Genomic DNA, 24,162 nt, shown 5'->3' with positions numbered 1-24,162 from the left:
CACTTTAGTAGAGAAAAGAGAAAGGGCTGTATGACATGAATATGTTGCATTGTTAAAGGACAAGTACAAACAGCACAGATTAAAAGGAAAGATATGAAAGGAGATATGAATATCACCTGCAAGGCAGGAAGGCTTTCGACTCAGTCTTGATAAAATGTTACTACAAAGAGAGGATGGTAATGCCATGGAATACAGTGCCACAAGTAATGCTATAGTGTTACATCACCAGAGGAGTTCAGATCTGTCTGGTAAGAGGAAGGAAAGGGTGTGATAATGGTGTAACACATGGTTAGATAAAAGACTTGGATGGAGTCAATAAATCATTTCTCTTCTTTTATATGTACCTTCATATGTTTATATTATTGCTGACCTGTTTCCTTCATCTTTTTTTCAGAAATACTTTTCAAAGATTCTTTTTTGCTTAGTTGACATTGACACTAGCCATGTTTAAGAAAATGTTTAAAAATACTTTTAAAAGCATGTTTTACCAAAAAAATATATTCAATCATGTCTAACCATTAAATTGTATTTAATATGGCCTGTTTCATTACAAATATGGTTGTTTTTAATCACTGTTGTGAACTTCTATTGATTTAACTCACCTTACGTATCCAGAGTAGACGATTTACTCGTAATACTCCAATAACTCTCCAACGCATTTTTTCTGATAAAGCTAATGAAAATAAGTCCAAGGGTAGGATGGATAAAACATCGAAGTACAAATCCCAGGAACTGACATAACAGTTAAAAACACTTTTTAAATCTGTCACATAACCTGAGATAAACAGCAAACAAAAAGTACACAGTCAAACACCAAACTTAATATACTAAAGTAAATGATACAAAGAAAACAAGTTTTGGTTCTAGTGGACTTGTTCTGTCCAAAACATCATTGTGTTCATATTAGTTATTCTCATCCTGCCCAAGACTGACACCTAAATAAAATATTCTCACCACAACAGTAGATCTTCAAATAATGCAGATGCCTGACATTGTGTGAAAATTCCTTAGTACTGGGTACTGCTGAAAATTCATGACCTCGTGCAGTCAGTCCCACTACCAATGTATACTGTGTTCTAAGCATTCTGATTTTCAAAATGTTTATATTCAGCCACGAAACACACACTAAGTCTGTTCCTTCTGATTTGTTAAAACATTTCACAGTTGAAAAAATAATAAGTAATCATAACACATAAGATGTAAAACAAACTACAGAAAATAACACAGTGTGACAAATTAGGATTCATTTGTTAAGAAAAAATCAGCAGTCTCACGGTTTTGAAACAAGTTCCTGTTGAATATAAAGATACCACAACTTAAAGAGGACTGAGTTAATCCTCATGACAAACAAAACACAGAGCCTGTTTATAGTCTTTTTATACAGCAAAGCATTTCTTAAAAAGGTCTCTCTTCTTGCTTGAATAGTCATCTCAGAACAGTGAAGAAGCAACAGACAGCAAAAACAACACACTCCGGAGTTTGAAGATTGGCTACTTTAAGCCAGAAAATGAGCAGTTACTACACGTTTCTCTTGAGATAGCTTTGATAAGTCAAACACCTTCAATTTCAACCTGTGTTTCTACAGCAGCTGAGCAGCACATAATCTCACATAGCAGAAGAATTATAAACACATTGTCACAGCAGCAATCAATAAAGGCTTCACAAATGCAAAAAAAATCTAGTAATTTTGCATAAAGGACCAGTAACATTAAGATTTCCCTGTGTCACATAAAATCTTTTCTGATCTCCTCCTAACTTGCCACATCTCATCTCCTCTGCTTACCTCAGCTATTCTGTACTTCCTATCAGGAACTACTATCCTACAAACTATTTCTCACGCTATGGCATATCTCCCAAATAGCATTATCTTCCAGATTCCATTCCTTCATTTTTATGCTTTGTACTACCAATGGTGCTGCGGTAGCGTTGTCACCTCACAGTAAGACGCTGTCCGGTTCAATTCTCAACTACAGCGTCATCTGCATGGAGACATGTGTGAATGGGCATACCTTCGTTGAGGGTTGTGCATGGGGCCTGGCAAGCCGGTATGTAAAAATCAACTGCCAATCATTAGCGGACCGGAGTTCCACTGTGGCGACCCCTAACCAGGAAAAGCCGAAACAAACTACCAATAGGGAATTCAAAGTTTTGCTATCTATATACCAAGCTTGCTCAAATCAAACTAAGGTATGTAAAATCTCCTAGACTGTATATATGCCACTGTATATACATTTTCTGTCATTCGTGGATTGTGTTGTCATATAAAGACATGGAGCTCTGACTGTATATATGCCTCTATCAAGAAATGTTTTTGTCATTTGTTGTATTTGTACCATTATGTAATGGAACTTTTCTCCCCGGGCCTCCGCTGTAAATGGACCTTGTTCCAGTCGGACTTCCCCAGTAAACAAATGTAAAATAAAATAAAATAAATAAATAAAATAAAATAAATTTTACCAACTTTTAGTTTCTCCAAAACTATAGCTTTCCATGGCCAAAATTCAAAAGGAATTACCTCCCTAGTACACTGAGCTCACCAATGTATCATGTGTCAATATATGGTACACTGAGAAACAGTTCAAACTAAATGGTAAGAATTGCAGATTCATTGCCTTTGGAAAACAATGCATTGCTATCACCTATTTTATCAATCAGTCTAACTTAGATTATTGAACATTAAAAATTGTCAAAACCCATATGGTCGAGACCATACAGTTGACAAAAGGGTTCATCAAACTGTTCTGATTAGGTTGCCATACTGTAGGGATCAGGGAATTTGTCCTTTTCCTCACTATAGTGTGATCTCGGAGTTGGTATAAATAATTAGCAGGGGGTGGGGGTGCAGGGAGGCTTGCTCCACTGCAAAAACATTGTTTATGTTGTTTATGGGTGTTGTAGAGGTTTATGTTGTTTAATGATGAATTAAATTGTCAACTATATGGATTTTGACAATATGGATGGTCAATAAATTAGCACAGATTAGCATCAATGATATCCCACCCTCCAATGATTCTATCAACAGAGACCTCAGCACCTCTGTAGATAACTCTCTCTCCTTTGATCACCAACTATCGGCTGTAGTCAGGAAATCATTTAGTATATCTCAATTAATCACCAAAGGTATCGCTTCCAAAACCGAGGAAGTTATTATCCCCCTGTATCTGTCCTGGTAAGACCCATTATAGGTAGCTTAAACAACTGAATGAGTACCCTAAAATGCACTCTAGGATTTACAGAGCTATTAGAGCTTGAAGGTGATTACTGGCAAGTTCTTATTCCTATAAAACTATTCCATGTTTAAAACAGACAGTGCTAACTACTCCCTGTCGCTCACAGGGACAAATTACCTGACCCAGATTACTTTCCAAATTAACCCTTTAAAGGGCAAGCCCATGCTGAAAGTTTAGGCCACATAACAGTTAGCATGGCAGGACTAAAATATCCAACCCTGCCAGAAGACCCCTCAGTCAGTTATACGTCCCCTCCCCCAACCCAGAGGTTACACTGGCTACAAAGGTCAGAGAGTCAACCCAAGAACAGCTTGTCAGCATTACCATTTTGAAATCCTGACTGATGTTTCTTTGTACAGCTAGCAGACTAATGGCAAAAAAACATCAAATTAAGCCAGTTCATCCATGTAAGGGGAGAAAGGTCAGCTACTAGAGTAAGTTTTCTGCCTAATAATTAGTGTTTCAAAACAGTCACAGGATCATAGGAGGTTACTAGGCTATCGACCTAAAGGTCATTTCAAGTCTAGACATTTCATCCCAATGTAATACAAGAGATACACTAGTCATTACCAGGATTGTATTTAGCAATGAGTGCCCATGTCCAGGAGGTTTGTGGCAGCCTATTCCAATGATATAGCAGTTGCTGGGAGAATAATATGTCCCTCCAGCATGTCCTATTCATGTTGCAGGCCATATTTTGTCCCTGGAATGGGTAGATCTAGTCCTGTTTGATTTACAGATGTGCAGAAAATTCATTAGGTTTGAGTCAGAGACTGCCCTGTAAGCCAGGCACAAGTGTTTCCTTTGGAGTCTATACAATACAGAGTATAGTGACAGGGACTTTAGTTGGTCTGTGTAAGGCAAGTGCTGGAGTCCATTGATCTTTTTTGTTAGAAACCTCTGAGGTCTCCCAAATTACCACAGGTGCTTTGTACGGTACATGCCAAAAGAGGCATTATATTCAATAATGGCCTGATTAGTGGTGAATATAGGGGCGGGGTTATAACTTCCTTTGCTCTAGAGGCAATGCCTTTGCTAATCAAGTGTGCTATGTAGAAAGCCTTCCTCACTACAGTAGACACATGATGGTCAAAGTTAAGGATGCAGTCTACTTGTGATCCCAGATCCCTTACCACGTCATTGGTAATAAACAAGGATATAGGGAATCTCCAAACTCTGGATCCCACACAGTTTGGTTTTGTGAAGGATAGATCATGCCTGCTCAACTTGGTCAACTACTTTGAGTCAGTCACCAGAGTTGTGGATGAAGGCAAGGTGGTTCACACAGCCTAGCTTGATTTGGCTAAGGCCTTTGATACCATTCCCCACTCAGGAATCATAGAAAAACTCAGTAAGCTAGGCATCAACCCCTATATCACTAGGTGGGTTGCAAACTGGGTCACAGATAGAAACCACAGTGTGAAAGTAGCTGACTCCAAGTCAGACTGCCGAGCAGTCACAAGTGGAGTCCCACAGGATTCAGTCCTCTCCTGTTTGGTATATACTTCCCTGAAGTCCAGGCCAACACGAAGGGACTCTGGCTGACAAAGTTTGCAGACGATTGCAAGTTGAGAGCTATTATTAACTCCCCAAGTGATGTTGACATCCTACAGAAAGGCCTCACTGAGATCAATGACTGGTGTCAGAACCATGGCCTTAAGCTCAATGCCAAAAACTGTGTCGTCATCCCCTTTGGGAAAAACCCGGTTCCCATGAATTACCACATTGATTGGTAGTCCACTGAACACAGAAGGTGTTTTAAGAGATCTGGGAACACAGGATGACACAGCAACCTGTCTTTTGACCACCACATTGCCACAGTGGTCAGAAAGTCCTTCTATGTGGCACATCTCATTACTAATGGTTTTGCATCCAGGAAGAAAGAGGTCATTGTCTCCCTCTATTCTTCCCTCATTAGGCCAATCATCGAGTACAATGCCCCATTTGGCATGTACCTCACTAGACACCTGCAACAACTGGAGAGGCCACAAAAGTACCTCACCACGAGAATTCTAGACATTAAACACTTGTCCTATATGTACAGACTCAAAAAACTCCAACTAATCTCTGTCTCATATCACCTACTTAATGGCAATCTCTGCTTGATTTACAAAGCCATGTCTGACCCAGCTCTATAAGAAATGCTACATCTAAAGAAATCCCAATCCCTCCACACCACACACTCCAGAGATCTCGTCCTCATTACCACAATCAACAGAACGTGCTGGAGGGACAGGTTCATAACCCAGAGACTGCCCGTGCTATGGAATAGACTTCCCATACATGTCAAACAGAGCACCTCTCTGGCCCTCTTCAAGAGAAATCTTGATGAGTGGATGGGAAATAGAATATTCACCCCAGGGATTCACTCCAGTGGCTCTACTTGACAGAGACACTGGGAACTAAGATTGGGTGACATGATGCTAGGGTAATCCTATGGGTTAGGCTTGTAAAGGTTTCAGGGCCATTAGCCTAGAACACACCTATGAACCTATGAACATCGGATACTGTTGTTAATTTGATAGTGCGAAGGGGCACTGTTTTTACCGAAGAGAATGACGATATATTTCTTTGCATTCAGTTTGAGACCGTGACTAAGACACCAGTTGTTGGTCTCCATAAGACTCTCCTGAAGTACACTGACATCACTTGGGGATTCAGTAATTCCACCCAGTTTGCAGTCCACAAACTTGATCAACCACAGCCCCTTAGTTTTGGCCTGAACTTCTGAGAAGTATATATTAAACAATAGGGGGCCCAGCACTGACCCTCGTGGCACCCCACTGGTAACAGGTCTGCTGGAAGATGTGGACTCACCCACTTTGATAGTGTATGACTGGTTTGGGAGCCAGATGGCAACCCATCTTACAACAAAGGGGTTTATATTCAGTTTGCTAAATTTATCAGTAATGACTGAGTATGGGATTGTGTCAAAGGCCTTTGCCAAGTCGAGGTATACTGTGTGCACAGATTTGCCCTCATCAATGGCCCTAGTCACATTTTCAAAGAAATCCACCAAGTTTAACAGACAAGATCTGTCCTTGACAAAGCCGAACTTGGTCGGTTCCAGAGTTTGGAGGTCACCTAGGTTTTTATTTATGAGGTCCATGATAATTTGTTCCATGGCCTTATAGATGAGGATGGTCAGACTTATTGGTCTATAATTTCTGGGGTCTGTTGCTAAGCCACCTTTGTAGAGGGGAATAACTGTTGGTGCTCTCCATTCTGCAGGAACAAAGCCTGTGGTTAGGCCATGACTGAATACGGTACTTAATGGTGATGCTAGTTCATGTTTTAGTTTGTTTAGAAGATAGTCTGGAATGCCATCTGGTCCCATACAGGCTGTGTTTTTTGCCTTATACAAGGCTTTAATGACCTGCTCTTCGGATATGTAGGCTGGGGAGAAAATGAGGACAAGGTCTGTGATAAGTTTGGAGGGGATAAAGGAGTGAAATTTTCACCAAATCTATCTCTGTGGGATCATTGTGTGTGTGATACTGCTAGTCACTGTGGTACACGCTTGGGTCCTACCTTTCAGGCTATGTATGTAGCTGTAAAAGGCCTTATGGTTATCCTTTGCTGTGATTGCTTTTTTTCAAAGTTTCCCTTAGAGGATTTGACATGTTGTCTTATTTGCCTGTAGAACTTGAGGAGGGTGCTTTTCCATTGATGGGGCCTTGCCTTAGTTTTTTTTAGACAGCAACTTTTTGTGTTTGTTGTAAAGTTTGTTAATGCTGGATGTCCACCAGGGTGGTTTGTTTTTTCTTGGGGCTCTGGCTTTGATTCTGTCTGGAACAGATGAGTTTATGCACTTACAGAAGTGAGTGTACAGGGCTTCAGTGTAAGCTTTGGTGTAGCTACCATATCCAGCTGGGGCTGGGGCTTGAAAACCATTTATACCTTCCCCTAGGAGGGTATAGTTTGCCTTGGTGAAGTTTTTTAGTCTTACTATGCCATTTGCAAGTTCTAGTGTTACTGCCAGTTCGAAGGAGACTGATTTGTGATCAGACTTAACTAATGAGGGTCTGACAGTTTTGGTGGTGTATCTGTTTGTCATGTTAGTAACAACCAGATCTAGTATATTTGTTCCTCTTGTTGGGGTTTGAACAATTTGCTTCAGGGCATTTGAGTTAACAAAGTCAAGGAATTTCTGTGTAGGTGAGTTAGGGATGGAGTAGGTTTCCCAGTTGATGGTGGGATTACTGAAATCCCCCATGACCAGAGTGTTTGGCTGTATTTGGATTGACTCCAGTTTGGTCAAGTAGGCCTTGTGCGCATCATGATTTGTGCAGAGGGATCTGTAACTAGCTATGGCTTGAATGGGGCTCTTGCCTACAGTAATCTGAACTTGAAGTAACTCCATGGAGTTGTCCAGTCTAACTATCAGTATTTATCTCTAATATAGATAGAAACACAGCCTCCTTTGGTTCTTACATGTTTGTTTTGTGGTCTGAAGATATGGAAGGCACTGTAGCCTTGCAAGGCTAGGGTAGTCTTTGAGGCCATGAACCAGGTTTCTGTGACTGCACAGACATCTACATCCTCCAGTGACAGAAGTGCTTCCAGGGTGTGAAGTTTTTGATTTAAGCTCCTAGCATTTAGCAGGATAGCCCTTATTTTGTTATTACTGGCAATTTTCTCATTGGCAATTTTGTTTATGAGACCTTGCCTAAAAAAGGCGCTATGGGGAGACAAGAGTCTTTGCCAGCAGCTGAAAGCCTAGTGGTGCCAAGTACAAACTGTCTCTGGCAAAGCAGCAAGGTTTGTCGACCATGTCAACCCAGTCTGAAAGAAACTAGATCCCCTTTGAATGACACCAAAAACAGGTAATTATTGAAATTGATCATTTTTTGTTTATATTGTAGCATCATTCTAGGTGAGAGTAACATGCTGCTCAAGGCTAGGGACATACCTGTGTGGGACATATACTCAAAGAGTTCAGTCTTGTTTCTCTTCAAATAGTCCAGTGAGGTACATCTCAGGTCATTCACTCCAACAAGAGCTATGACAGAGTCATAATGTTACTTGTTGCCGAGAGACTTGAGTGCTTGCGTGATCTGATGAATCTTCACACCGAACTGGCAGTTGACTATGACTTTTTCCTTATCTAGCCTGGTGAGTGGGATATCCATGTGTCTCACTATGGAGTCTCCAATAACAAGAAAATTTGGTGTTTGACTGTTACACCTTAAGGACTTGGTAGGTGAGACACTGGTGTTGCTATGTGTCTTGAGTGCTGTGGGAACGGTCTTGTGTTTTGGAGGTCTCTGGTGTTTCGGTAAGTTTTTTGAGAGACCTCCGCATATCGTATGTTGATTTATGTGTTGGATGTGTACTATGTAAATGAGTAGTGGTACTGTGTATATGAGTAGTGGTTGGTGAGTTGACAACCTCTTCTATGTTACTGTTTCAAGTGCGAGAGGACAGGGATTCAAGATTCTTGGTGTAAATACATCTCTGACATTCTGTACTAGAGTCAGTTATTAGTAGAGGGTTGCCAGTGTACATGAGGCAGTTGCTACACTGCTTCATGAGACCCAAATCAATAAGGCTGCCAGGAGAAACAAGGGTACTCCAACTGTCCATAATGCTAGTCTGAAGAACTGTTAGCACAAAGGGGGTGTTTCCAAGACTCACCTAGGAGGTGCTCCATGGATGGCTATTTCTGACTGGGTTTTTGGTTGGAGGTTTAAAAGGTCACAGCTCACTAGCAATACTTCTTAGACTGGAAATGTGCTAAAGAGAAGGACTACACTAATGTACTACAGTTGTATCTAAGGGAACAATTGCTGAAATGATCTATCTGGCTATGGTGCACAACTGTGCTGCAGTGTGTGGTGCTCGGTGACATCCAAACAAGCAGAAACCTGCTGAAATGCAGGGCATAAATACCAGAAGCTAAAAACTTAGACAAACTTTGAAAAAATGCAAAAGAACCAATGTGGGTGCTTACTCCAAGCCCTAGACCAATCACCCTTCAGACAGGTTCCAATCAGCAACCTAGTCTCACTAGGGTGCAGAAGGGTCCCTTTCAATCAAAGATGGCTTGGAAAATGTGCTCAGAATAAAACAGCCACTAAACACAGACCAAGATGCAGCAGACCTGTATCTGGACTATGCTACAGCTACTAGCTAAACTAATTCAGTCTGGAAACACCAAAAAATGTTTTAAAGAACAGAAAAATAGCCAAGAGACTGTAAATAATGTTATAAACAGCAAACAAGTAAGTTATTTAAAACCACGCTTGGTGGGATAACAGAACAAACAGAACAGATGCTTTGCAAACAGTGAAAAGTAGTAACCATTACTTTGCAAACTGTGGAAATAGCAAAAAAGTCTTGCAAACAGTGAAAAAAGCAACAGAATATGATTTAGCAGGTAGAGTAAGGCAGACAATTGCAATGCAAACATGGCAGTTTAATTTACAATATTAAAATACAGTGTTAAATAGGCAGAACACAATACAAAGTGCCACAATTAGTATAATCAAGCAAAAAAAAAAAAACAGGCAAATTATGTTTTTGGTGTTATGGGACAAGATTATGTATTAAATGTATATTAATTCCAGTTTGTTAATGTGGCTATAATATGATTGTTAAAATGCAAATATAATTTGTATGCAGGGCTGGGAAGGTGTAATGGTACAAAAATACAACTTCATAAGCAAAAATTATTACTGTGTCCTAACTGCATTCTTTTAATATGTAATATGGAAAAAAAAGTATGTGTTGCATGAAGTCAAAGCATGCTAGTTATTACAAAAGGAATTTGTTAGCCTGACTCCTCCAGGCTAGGAGTGTGCTGTTGCTAGGGAAGTTTTGAAACATCCATGGTCAGAAACATGACCCCTTGGAAGCAAGTGGATCACGTATAGAAAGGTGTTCACATGAAGTCCGTGGCAAAAATCACAAGGGATGAGGACATTTGCAAAGTTTTCTATTAGCTAGAGTCAGTGTGATGTAATGAAAGTGCATGACCAGATTTAATAAAAATATATAAAAGGTGTAAGTTTTCTCTCTTCAGAGGGACTGATTTAGCATTGGCTATGAAGATTGTCTCCCAGCACTGTAAGAATAAAATTTCTGTTTGCACATCCTGAAGTGTTGTTCCTGACTGATGGCATATAAGCTAAATTCTTAATGTTATTTATTTATGTTATAACAATGTGGTGCTGTGACTCAGATCTGAACTTTGGTATTGCTGCAGGGCAGTTCTGGAATAGGGCCCATCACAGACTTTCTGTGAATTCCACACTGCTTTGTATGGAATAGTCAGAGACTCAGATGTGCAGCTATTCAGGATGTGCAAACATACTAGCCTTGGCAGGGACATTTTTTGTAAGGGAAAAGGGTTGTTTTTCTTTTTCTTTTCTTTCTTTTTTTAGACAATTTTAGCAAAATATAAGTGTATGACTCTGTACAATAAATGCATGACTGTGTTTTTGTTTGACTGAGTTGTTTGTAAGGTATACAAGTAATAGTGGGAGGACCCCGCAGCAAATGAGTATAGTAAATGTATGTGCACATACAGTAAAGGACAAATTAACACAAGGGGACACCTTGTGTTGAGGGCGGTACCCTCAGACTTGAAAGGTAAGAAGTATGAGAGATGTTTTATTCTGTCAATGTATGAATATATGAGAGAAAGCAAAGAAAAAGTTAAAAGTTAAAGAAAAATTTTAAACAAGTTCATGAGCCCACTGCATGATTGGGGCATAGACTGTAAACTGTTAAAACAAGCTCATGAGCCCACCGCATGATTGGGGCAAAGACTATATACTGTTAAAAAAATTCATGAGCCCACCACATGATTGGGATGTAGACTATACAACAAGTTCATGAGCCCATAGCATGACTGGGACATAGACTATATACTGTTAAATTCATGAGCCTACCACATGATAGGATGTAGAGGTATGCGCTGTTAAAACAAATTCATGAGCCCAAAGCATGCTGGAACTTAACAGTGTGATTGTGTGAAAGTACCCTTAGAGGGTCCAAAAGAGTGGTCAGTTCTGGACACAGTACCTATCCTCCTTGTTATCCCAACCACAATGCTGGAGCTGTAACTTTTGAACTCATGCCAGGACGAAAGCAAGGGGGTGCTGTGGGAAAAGGCTGATCGAAACCTCTCCTCTGTTGCTGCATGCCGACAGACTTCCTACCCTTCCCTCCCTGTATGGTGTGTGGATTACCACAGCTATTTTCTGTCTTTGGAACTACCAGGATCCAGGAGTTGTAAGGTAAGCCTAACATTTTTAGTATTATCTGCCTGGAAATCAAACTCCTTAGAAAAATTGGGGATGATGAGAATAAGGTAAGAACATAAAGCACCTTTCAGGACAGCAAGCGTCCTTTCATCTTATGTGTTCACTGCACTTTCAGTGGCATCATGGCTTTGGAAAGGTCAGTCAACAGCCAAGCTATGGTAGAAAAAAATTGGAATAAACATCCTGCAATATCTGTAATGAGTTCCAAAGACTTAGCATCAAATTGAGTCATTGACACTCATTACATAGTCATACGATACCAATATTTCAGGCATCTTCCTCTGCACTTCTGGGATCCTATATGTTTTTTAAGTGCCCAATGCCAGCCAGCCATCAGCCTCCCCACTCCCTTAATCTACAGACCCATTTGTTATCCTCAAGGAGAGTGCGGCCTCCAGCCTATTTGCTACTGCAGGATCATAGCTAATCACAAGGCCATCATCCAGGCATCCTTCAGGAATTTTTGTATTATGGCCAACCCACTTTTCCCCACCTGTGCATGCCTGTAGCATCCAAGGAGATATGCAATGGACTCTCAGCCTAATTGTCCACACTGCCATTTGCAATTCAACCAAAGCTCTGCCTTCCCATCCAGACAGCACAATTCCCTGGTCTCCACTAGTAGTTCAACAGCAGGGGTATATCTGGGCAAGTGTATCACCCAGTCCCTCCATCAGGATAGGAAAAGCTGATGCAAGTCATTCATTCTGCTTCTCTAGCAGCTGATTTGCTAATCACACTTGAGTCACCGGAGTTGTAGTTCTGTCTTCATCACTCTATATCTTGGAAGCAATCCTCTTTGGGTATTCACACCCTAATAAACAGAAGTATTAATTCCTTGTCAAAAGCTTTTGGTGACTCTCTTTGGAGTGGCACAGCCTCAGTGTAGTATGTGGCATAGCCTACAAGTATTAGTATGCGCTACTTGGTGTCCTCTACTACTTTTAACCCAAAGGTCTCATCAAATGCATTACTATTCTTTCAAATGGTACTTGTGTTATAGATAACAATACCAAAGTACAGTGGAACCCTTTACTGAGGGCAGTATTTCCTAGAATTCAAGACAACAGGTGTAAAATCTTTCAATGACTGTAAAACATACCAGCCAGTAAAACCATCACAGGATAACCTTCCTCAATCGTTTCTACTCCTAAGTGTCTCCTCGGGATGAGACGATGTTCCAACTTTAGTAATACCTTACTAAAACACTGTGGTACCAACAGTCATTTGATAATGTTCCCCTTCTTTTTTCTACCTTATAGATAAACTCATTTGCTGTTTCAATATGCTGTAATAAGGAAGTAAAACTACAGAGGCAGAATCTTCATTCACTGTCTTAACTTTATTTTTAACCTCCCCAAGAACAGGATCCTCTACTGGGCCTTTTTAAAATTAAGATAGCTTACAGTGAAATCTAACAATCTTTCACCTACCTCTATATGACATTGGCCCTACCACAAACCCTGGGAACTACAGACCCATTAGCTTGACAAGTCTTTGTAAAGCCATGGAGCACATAATAATTAACCTCAATAACTATAACATCAAAAATTTTATTAGGCTAGACACACAGCAGTTTGGCTTTGTCAAAGGAAGATCTTAGAAGACTTAACTTAGTGAGCTTCTTTAAGAAAATCATTCAGACTGTAGATAGTGGTCATCCTGTCCAAACAGCTTATCTGAATCTGGCCAAGGCATATGATACTATTCCCCATGCTGCCATCATTAATAAGTTAAGTGCCTTAAAAGTTGATATATACATGGTGAGGTGCATAGCAAACTGGTTACAAGACAAAACCCACACTGTCAGAGTCCCAGGTGCCACTTCTGTAAGTATGAAGCTAACTAATAGTGTTCTCCAGGTTTCAGTACTAGGGCCCCTACTCCTCCAATGTCCAGACCTGAAATCAGGACTTTTGGTTAACTAAATTTACAGATTACTGCAAACAGGGCAATACTGTCAATTCCCCTCTGATACTATCTAATTACAACAGTAATTTACCATTTTAAATAAATGTACTGAAAATAAGCTAAAATTACATGCAATGAAGTGCAGTATTGTGTCATTTTGTAAACAGCTTTTTAGACCAAAATACAACATAGCTAATACTCCTCTCCAAATTGACAATACAGTCAGGCATCTGAAAACTTGGCTTAAATGTTCCCTCTCATTTGACCATCATGTAGCTGCAATAGTCAGAAAACCATTCTATCTAGCCCAACTAATCTCCAAATGCATATCACCCAGGTCAAAAGAGGTTATCACACCTTTCTACATTGTCCTAATTAGTCTTATTATAGACTACATTACCCCTTTTGTGATGTACCTATACAGACACATTAGGCAACTGGAAAAGCCCCAGAGGTTCCTAACCAAAAAGACTGCTGGTCTGAAAGCCATAAACTAAGAGAAAGGGCTCAAAGCACTACCCCTTTTTTCTGCATCTTATATCTTGTTATGAGGAGATCTATGCCTTGCATTTGGGACCCCGTCCACCTTAATCTCCTGCATCTCAGCAAATCAAATAACTCTGCTCACACTAGAACAAGAGACTTAACTCTCAGACCACAGATAAAACACAATGGATGGATACAAGTATTACCCAATGACCACATCATCCCTGGAGGAGACTTCCCTTGCAAGTTACATCATTCAGATCTAGCCTAGATTACTGGCTGGGTATCAACAGACTTGCCCCTGGATTGACCTGCTTTTCACTTCTTAAAAAGGGTGGTACATCATAAGGGTGGGTGCTGGCAAGGTGAGCAGATCTCTTGACTGCCTTGTAAGGCCTATGACCCTAGGCCAATGTTCTCTGCTCTAGATTCTGTTGTGTTTGTATCCTTTCCTACTACAGTATATAGAAGAGTATCTGGATTACTTCAGCCTGGATCTTCTACAAGGTCTATCTCTGAAAAAGGTATATTACCTTCACTGGTCTCTCATCTTCTGTAGAGTCTCTCATTCTTTAAAGTCCATTTTCGAGAAGGGAATATTCTCTTCACTAGTTTCTCCAACTTATATGTTCTCTTGGGACTTTCCATATAGGTGTGACTGCAGCTCTAAAAACAGTGGAGAAAATATCTTCCCAATATGACATCAGGAGTTGTGTGGCAATTACTAACTACCCACCCACATGCACACAGTGCCTTACTGATCCAAATGAAATCCTAAATTACACTTTGGTTGTGAGATGGTCCCTATTATCATCATGTATACATACCCTTATTAATTTTCTAACTAAATGTATTGATGTGTTAGGAACCAAAGCTTAGTTTACCAAAGTTAACACCTTCCTTGACTCAAGCAATGCTTGCAAAATCCTGCTTTCAACCTACAAATTGAACTTCTGTATTTTCATAAGACTATTGTTAACAAAAGTTGATAAACACTGATTTTTTATGGGGTTCTTTACAGATGCATCAGTTAAACAATAATTTTGGCACCATGCCCAAGCTAATACAATTTGTAACATTTCAATCTATCCATTCTATGTTGTATCCCATTCTTATTAATGGGTCATTTTATAATAGTCTCCAGGTAACTTTTTGTTCATAGTTTTATCCCTCAAAGCACCCTTAACAGTTTCCTTTGGAATGGTCACCAACTTAATTTTCTGGGGTACATATGTGATAGCTCATCTATTACCAAATATCTTTTGATCAGCTCTACAAATTGTTCTCTGGTGGGTGAGTTTATCTGGCTAGCCCACTGACAAGCTGAGAATGGCAGACTTCAGAAAACTGCGCATGGTTATTACCTACACAATACTGAGGTAGCTGCTCTCTTCTGATTGTATCCATTTATGGGCAAAATGTATAAGGTTGAACATCTGCACCCTTGCTGGATTCTCTGAAGTGCAAGGTTATGAGTGAAATCAATACAACCAGGCAGATGGTGTCACTTCAATATCAGCCAGGATCTCAAACTTCAAATTTTTTTTTTTTAGTTCTTAGCATCTGTTGTTTCTAAATCAAACCAGTTCTTCTCAGCCTCACTGCTCAGGAATGGTGCAATTTACCTTGGCCACTCACTGGTTGACCAGCTTCTGCATTCGGCTACCATCTCAAAGACAGTTAATAATGTTTCTGCATCATCAGTGGGTTTTATCTCCTTCAGAATATTGCTAGGCCTTAAAGTTGTGTCCCAGTTTTGCCTTACATTTATATAGAGCCCTGCTATCTGCATGTAGGGCTTTGATGGCCCTCTGGTGTACTTCACCATTTGTCCATACTTCTGAGCCACCTCAGTAAGTTTCTGTCAGGGCCAGAATGTGTTCCTTGTGCAGAGTGAATAGAGTACATAAGGTCCTACTGGTCTGTCTAATGATCTCTTGTTACTCAGCAATATGTTTGTGTTAAGATTAATAAAAAAAAATATTTGCTTCTTGTTTAACAGCAGCATTTTGCTGCAGCATCTGCTGCATGGCTGGAGTGCTTTGGAATAGTGCCTTAGTTGCCTGCTCTGGTGTTTGGTTTACTATAAATGAATGGGTCCACATTTAATTCACAAAAGGCTGTACGGTTCACAGTTTTATTATTTTTTTTCTTTCTTCCTTTCTTTTTCTTTTTTTTTTTGGAAAAGGGTGTCATCTGCCCTGTCTTTACCTCCTCAGCACCTCCACCAAATGTGACAAATTAGCATCCATTTTTCAAAAACAATGAACACATATCATGATATATAAGATGAGTTTTGTTCTAAACACAAACATAGTAGAACTGTGTTAAATAATTATCAAGGTAAAAAATAGCATGTTTGCAGTCTTGTCTATACCACAGAAGAGTTCTTGTCTGTTTTCTTACTTTAAGAATTCTCCCACTTCAATGAAGAAACAGCTCAAGATAAAATAATACAGTCCAGAGTTTAAAGACAGAGTACTGTAAAAGCAACAAAATGTACAGTCACCTTACTTTTTTGTAGCAATAACTTTAATATGGCAAACAGATGCATATTCAACTTGTATTTCTACAGCAGCACATAACCTCAAACAGCATAACCACAAACTCTGAAAAGGAAGACTTCACAAAAGCAGAAGATCATAGTTCATAAATTCATAGGTAGGTACTAGGCTATTAACCCTAGGGCCAATATAAGCCTAGCCAAAAAGGTACCCTGGCTTTCGCCACCTAAGAAAATTATTTTCCTGTGCCCCTGTCAAGCAGAGCCACAGAAGTGATCCCTGGGGTAAATTTCCTATTTCCCTTCCAATCTTCAAGATTTTTCTTGAATAGTGCTAATGAGGAGCTCTGTTTGACATAGATAGGTAGTCTGTTCCAGAGTATGGGAAGTGTCTGGGACAGGAATCTATCCTTCCGGCATGTTCTGTTTATTGTGGTGACAAGGATTAGGTCCCTAGAGCGAGTAGCCCGGAGGGATTGGGATTTCTTTAAGTGGAGTATGTCCAGCAGCTCTGGGTTTGACATAGCTTTGTATGTTAGGCAGAGATTGCCTCGGAGTAGGCGATATGCGACGGAGTAAAGCTGGAGTTGTTTGAGACAGTCTGCGTAGGGCATCTGTTTGATGCCAATAATCCTCTTTGTGAGGTATTTCTGTGACCTTTCCAGTTGTTGTAGATGTCTTGTGAAGTACATACCAAAAGGGGCATTGTACTCTATAATGGGTCTAATGAGTGATGAGTAGAAGGGAACAATGACCTCTTTTTTTCTGGATGAGAAACCTTTTGTGATGAGGTAAGCCACATATAAGGATTTCCTGACCACTGTGGTGATGTGATTATCAAAGGAGAGACTACTGTCCACCTGTGTCCCAAGGTCTCTTATCACATTTTCGGCATTAAGTAGACTACCACTTATGTGGTAGTTTATGGGTACAGAGGTTTTACAAAAGGGGATGACAGTACACTTTTTGGCATTGAGCTTCAGGTCATGGCTTTGACACCAGGCATCTGCCTCAGTGAGGCCCTTTTGTAGTATGTCCACATCGTTAGGAGTTTTGATTATGGCTCCTAGTTTGCAGTCATCTGCAAACTTTGTTAGCCAAAGACCTTCACTGTTAGCCTGTACTTCAGAGAAGTAGATACCAAACAGGAGAGGACCAAGGACTAAACTCTGTGGTACTCCACTTGTCACTGGTCTGACGTCGGATTTGGAGTCTGCTACTTTCACAGTGTGGGTTCTATCCGTGAGCCAGTTGGCAACCCATCTTGTGACATAGGGATTTATACCTAGTTTAGTGAGCTTATCTATAATTCCAGAATGTAGGATGGTGTTGAAAGCCTTGACAAGATCTAGATAAGCTGTGTGAACCACCTTACCTTCCTCTATGGCTTTGGTGACTGCTTCAAAGAAGTCAATCAGGTTTAGGAGACATGATCTGCCTTTTACAAACCCAAACTGGGTAGGGTCCAGAGTTTGGAGATTACCAATGTCTTTGTTTATGAGTTCCATGATGATATGTTCCATGGCCTTGCAGACCAGGCTCATCAGGCTAATGGGGCGGTAGTTGCTGGGGATCATCATGGCTCCCCCTTTGTGAAGTGGGATAACCATTGCGGTGTGCCATTCAGTGGGCACAAAGCCTGAGGTCAGGCTATGATTGAACATGGTACTTAGGTAGGGTGCCAGTTCATTCTGTAGTTCATATAGAACGCAGCCTGGGATATTGTCAGGTCCCATGGATGCTGTGTTCTTGGCTTTGGAGAGTGTGTTTTTTACCTGTGCAGCCATGATTAAAGGAACTCTGCATTCTTCCGGTATAGAGATGGTCCCTCTAGAGGGTGAGAGGGGGGGTAAAGTTAGCACTGAGCCTATCTGCCAGGATGTTGGCAATATCAGTTGGTTCTGTATATTTAGTGCCATTATGCTGTAATTCAGAGCAGATCTGAGTGTTGCCATTGAGATTCTTGACATAGCTATAGAATGCTTTGTGGCTGTCTTTAGAGTCAGTGGCAATTTTGTTTTCGTAACTAGCTTTGGAGGGTTTTATGAGGGATCTCAGCTTCTTACTGAGGTTGACTAGGGAGTTCCTCCAGTCTTGGGATTTTACTCTTTTTTGAAACAGATTCTTCTTCTGTTGTAGAGTTTGTTTATGGCAGAGGACCACCAGATTGGCTTCCTTTTTTGGAGGACAGCATCTTGGTTCTATTAGGGATAGCATGATCCATGCACTCGTGTAAGTGCTTATAAAGTGCATTTGTATAGGATGCAGCAGTCGTACCGCTATTGTCCGTCTGCATGGGTGTCATGAAGTTTGCCACTTCTGTCTTAAGAAGTGTGAAGTTGGCTTTGGAGAAGTTTTTTATGGTAGTTTCCCTAATTGGGGGTGGGATGTGGATGTCTAGGGTGATTAGCTTGTGGTTGGATCTGACCAACGAGGAATTGACCTCTGGTGTGGAACACCAGTTGCCCTTGTTGGTAATGATCAGGTCTAGGATATTGCTGCCACTGGTGGGGGTGTGAATAAGTTGATCCAAGGCAACGGAATTTATGAATTCCAGAAAACATTGAGCAAAAGAGTTGGTACATAAGTTCATATGTTCATAGATTAGTACTAGGCTAACTGCCATTGCTCACCATTTTAAGCCAAGCCAATTATCCCTTGTGAGACTCAAACCCTGTACCTTGTGTTTGTAAGGCAAACACCTTAACCATTAGGCCACCATCCCTCACCATGAGTAGTTTTCCCAGTTAATGGGGGGGGGGGTAGTTGAAATCACCCATTATTAGGGTGTTGGGTTGTACCCTAATACTTTCCAGTGTATCAAGAAATGAGGATTGGGAATCCTGGGGCATGGTGGGGGGTCTGTAGCAAGCTATAATTTGGACTGCGGTCTTGCCCAGAGTTAGTTGCACTTGGATAATCTTAGATGCATTATGCTTTGCAACTAGCCTGGAGGTGTGGATATCCTTAATGAATATGGACACACCTCCACTTTTAGTGCTTTGTTACGGGTTAGGTGGCTGAAAGGTGTGGTATGAATTATAGCCTGGTAATGCAGGGGTCCTCTCTGGAGCTTTGAACCAGGTCTCTGTCTCTGCACAAATGTTGATGTTCTCCATATTAAGGAGTGCCAGGGTTGAGTGCATTTTCAGGTTCAGACTTCTAGCATTGAGTAGCATTACCCTCAGATTTTGCTTGCTTGTACCTGTTACGGTGGTGAATTTGTCATTTGAACCTTGCCTAAAAAAAGGCACTATAGGGGTAGCAAGAGCCTTAGCCAGTATCCGGAATCTCAAGGGCAACAGGTGCAAGTCATCTCTGGCAAAGCATAGTGGTCTGTCGATCATGTCGTCCCAGGCAGACAAATACTGGATCCCCTTAGAATGACACCAGAAGCTTAGCCAATTGTTGAAGTCAATCATTTTGTCCTTGTATTGTGGTATCATTCTGGGTGATGGCAGGATGCTACTCAGGGCTAGGGTCATACCTACCTGGGCTACAAGATCAGAAAGCTCCTCCATGTCTCTTTTCATGTAGACCAGGGAGGTACGTTTCAGGGATCATTCATGCCAACATTAACAATGACAGTGTCATATTTGTACTTGTTGTGGAGTGACCTGAGTGTGTGCATTATGTGGCAGATCCTGGCACCTGACAGGCAGCTGACAGTAACTTTCTCCTTGTTTAGCCTGGTGAGTGGAACATCAGTGTGCCTGACTAAAGAGTCACCTATGACTAAAGTGTTGGGTACGTTATGCCTTATGGGCTGAGGTTGAGTGGCACACTGAGTTTGTGGGCTATGTGTCATTTGGGATGTGTTGGGGGGTGGAATTTGCTTGCGTTTCTGCTTTGGAGGTCCATAATGCTTGGGCAGGTTTTTGTTGAGAGCCTCCTCAAATGTACGTGTGTGTTTTATGTTTCTATGTGTGTGTTTTGGTGATGTAGGTTTTGAGGGACTATGTGATGTGTGTGGTGTGGTGCAACTGTTTACATTCTCCTCTTGACTGTCTAGTCCAGTCTTGGGTGAAGAGAGCTTTGCTTCCAGTTTGGCTATATAAGTGCATCTCTCACAGATTGTAGTGTTGGGTGGTAGGAGGAGAGGGTTGCCTGTGTACATGAGGCAATTGCTGCATTGCCCCATGATGCCCAGATTCATCAGGTAGACAGGGGAAATCACTGGGAGCTGAACCTTAGACATGCCTGGATAGGTGCTTATTTATTAAGTACTAAAAACTGCATTCCTCTAGACAAGTGAAGAAAGTTGAGTGCTGTAGTAATTTGCAGCTTATTTAGTGCTTACAACGTGTTCTGAACGAGTGCCGAGTTAAAAAAAAACAGGTTTGAGTGCTGAAACTAAAAAACTGGCTACTTCTAAGAAACAAAATTAAGCTAGAAGGCTTCCCTCCAACACAGAAAGGCTTGGGGAATCAGAAGCCTACAAACAGTCAAGACCACTTACAGGAAAGGCAGGAAACAAGCTTAATTTTTTTTTATTTGCCAGATGCTCTCTTTGTACACAGCAGGAGTGCCTGAAATCAGAATATGATCTCACTGCACTCAGTTGAGTGAGCAAATGAGATGAGCACAGAAGGAGTATCCAAACACAAATTTACAAGAGGGGCGGGCAGTTTCAAAGCCACCAAGATTAACACCAAAACAAAACCAGGGAGGATGGGTGGGGAACTAACTCAGAAAAACAGAGTCAAAACTTCCAGTTAGTTAATATTCAATGCAACACAAATAAATTAATCAAAATGCTGTACTATCTGAAAAAAGTGCAGATAAAAGGTAGTTAAATTCTCTTATACGTCCAGTTGAATACAGCTAGATCTTAGCTGGCCAAAGCTCAGGTTTTAAGCAGAAAATATTCCAAAATGTACCATTTAAATAGGCAGTAACAGGATATCAATGGATGATACTACCCCCGACTGCAATTATAGTCTATGCATGAATTTTAACAGGCAATAAAATCTAGCAAACACTAACTGAAAAAACAGTCAAAACTTCAGTTCAGTTAATATTCAATGCAACACAAATAAATCAATTAAAATGCTGTATTATTTGAAAAAATGCAGATAAAAGGTACTTAAATTCTTTTATATGTCCATTTGAATACAGCTAGATCTTAGCCAGCCAATGCTCATGTTTAAAGCAGAAAATATTTCAAAATGTAAACCTTAAATGCGCAGTAACAGGATATCAGTTAACGATACTACCCCTGACTGCAATTACTGTCAATGCAGGAATTCTAACAGAGAATAAAATCTAGAAAACACTAACTGAAAAAACAGAGTCAAAACTTCCAGTTCAGTTAATATTCAATGCAAGACAAATCAATTAAAATGCTATACTATTTGAAAAAAAGTGCAGATAAAAGGTACTTAAATTCTCTAATAAGTCCAGTTAAATACAGCTAGATCTTAGCTTGCTAAAGCTCAGGTTTTAAGCAGACAATATTCCAAAATTTACCGCTTAAATAGGCAGCAATAGGATATCAATGAATGATACTACTCCTGACTGTAATAACTGTCTATGCAGGAATTCTAAGAGGCAATAAAATTTAGCAAACGCTAACTGAAAAAACAGAGACAAAACTTCTTGTTCAGATAATATTCAATGCAACACAAATAAATCAATTAAAATGCTGTATTATTTGAAAAAAGTGCAGATAAAAGGTACTTAAATTCTCTTATATGTCTAGTTGAATACAGCTAAATCTTAGCCGGCTAAAGCTCAGATTTTAAGCAGAAAATATTCTGAAATGTACCACTTAAATAGGCAGTAACAGGATATCAATGAATGATACTAACCCCGACTGCAATTACTGTCGATGCAAGAATTCTAACATCAATAAAATCTAGCAAACACTAACTGAAAAAACAGAGTCGAAACTTACAGTTCAGTTAATATTCAATGCAACACAAATACATCAATTAAAATGCTGTATTATTTGAAAAAAGTGCAGATAAAAGGTACTTAAAATCACTTATATGTCCAGTTGAATACACCTAGATCTTAGCTGGCCAAAGCTCAGGTTTTAATCAGAAAATATTCCAAAATGTACAACTTAAATAAGCAGAAAGAGGATATCAATGAATGATACTACCCCCAACTTCAATTACTGTCAATGCAGGAATTCTAACAGGCAATAAAATCTAGCAAACACTAACTGAAAAAAGAGAGTCAAAACTTCCAGTTCAGTTAATATTCAATGCAACACAGATAAATCAATTAAAATGCTGTAGTATTTGAAAAAAGTGCAGATAAAAGGTAGTTAAATTCTCTGATACATCCAGTTAAATACAACTAGATCTTAGCTGGCCAAAGCTCATGATTTAAACAGAAAATATTCCAAAATTTTCCACTTAAATAGGCAGTAACAGGATATCAATGAATTATACTACTCCCAACTGCAATTACTGTCTATGCAGGAATTCTAACCGGCAATAAAATCTAGCAAACACTAACTGAAAAAACAGTCAAAACTCCAGCTCAGTTAATATTTAATGCAACATAAATAAATCAATTAGAATGCTGTATTATTTGAAAAAAAGTGCAGATAGAAGGTACTTAGATTCTCTGATACGTCCAGTTAAATAAAACTAGATCTTAGCTGGCCAAAGGTCATGTTTTAAGCAGAAAATATTCCAAAATGTTCCACGTAAATAGGCAGTAACAGGATATTGATGAATGATACTACTCCCAGCTGCAATTACTGTCTATGAAGGAATTCTAACAGGCAATAAAATCTAGCAAACACTAAATGAAAAAACAGAGTCAAAACTTCCAGTTCAGTTAATATTCAATGCAACACAAATAAATCAATTAAAATTTGTATTATTTGAAAAAAGTGCAGATAAAAGATACTTAAATTCTCTAATACGTCCAGTTGAATACAGCTAGATCTTAGCCGGCCAAAGCTCATGTTTAAAGCAGAAAATATTCCAAAATGTAACACTTAAATAGGCAGTAACAGGATATCAATTAATGATACTATCCCTGACTGCAATTACTGTCAATGCAGGAATTCTAACAGGCAATAAAATCTAGAAAACACTAACTGAAAAAACAGAGTCAAAACTTCCAGTTCAGTTAATATTCAATGCAACACAAATAAATCAATTAAAATGCTATACTATTTGAAAAAAAGTGCAGATAAAAGGTACTTCAATTCTCTTATACGTCCAGTTAAATACAGCTAGATCGCCTCTGAGTAGGCAATATGCGACAGAGGAAAGCTGGAGTTGTTTGAGACAGTATGCGTAGGACATCTGTTTGATGCCAGTAATCCTCTTTGTGAGGTATTTCTGTGGCCTTTCCAGTTGTTGTAGATGTCTTGTGAGGTACATACCAAAAGGGGCATTGTACTCTATAATGGGTCTAATGAGTGATGAGTAAAAGGGAACAATGATCTCTTTTTTTCTGGATAAGAAACATTCTGTGATGAGGTGAGCCACATATAAGGATTTCCTGACCACTGTGGTGATGTGATTATCAAAGGAGAGACTACTTCCACCTGTGTCCCAAGGTCTCTTATCACATTTTTGGCATTAAGTAGACTACCACTTATGTGGTAGTTCATGGGTACAGAGTTTTTACAAAAGGGGATGACAATACACTTTTTGGCATTGAGCTTCAGGCCATGGCTTTGACACCAGGCATCTGCCTCAGTGGGGCCCTTTTGTAGTATGTCCACATAGTTAGGAGTTTTGATTATGGCTCCTAGTTTGCAGTCATCCGCAAACTTTGTTAGCCAAAGACC

This window comes from Protopterus annectens, chromosome 4.part0 (genome assembly GCF_019279795.1).
Source record: "Protopterus annectens isolate FY-2018-M chromosome 4.part0, PAN1.0, whole genome shotgun sequence".
NCBI lineage: Eukaryota > Metazoa > Chordata > Ceratodontiformes > Protopteridae > Protopterus > Protopterus annectens.
The sequence above is the reverse complement of the archived record's forward strand: the minus strand, read 5'-3'. Positions refer to the sequence as shown.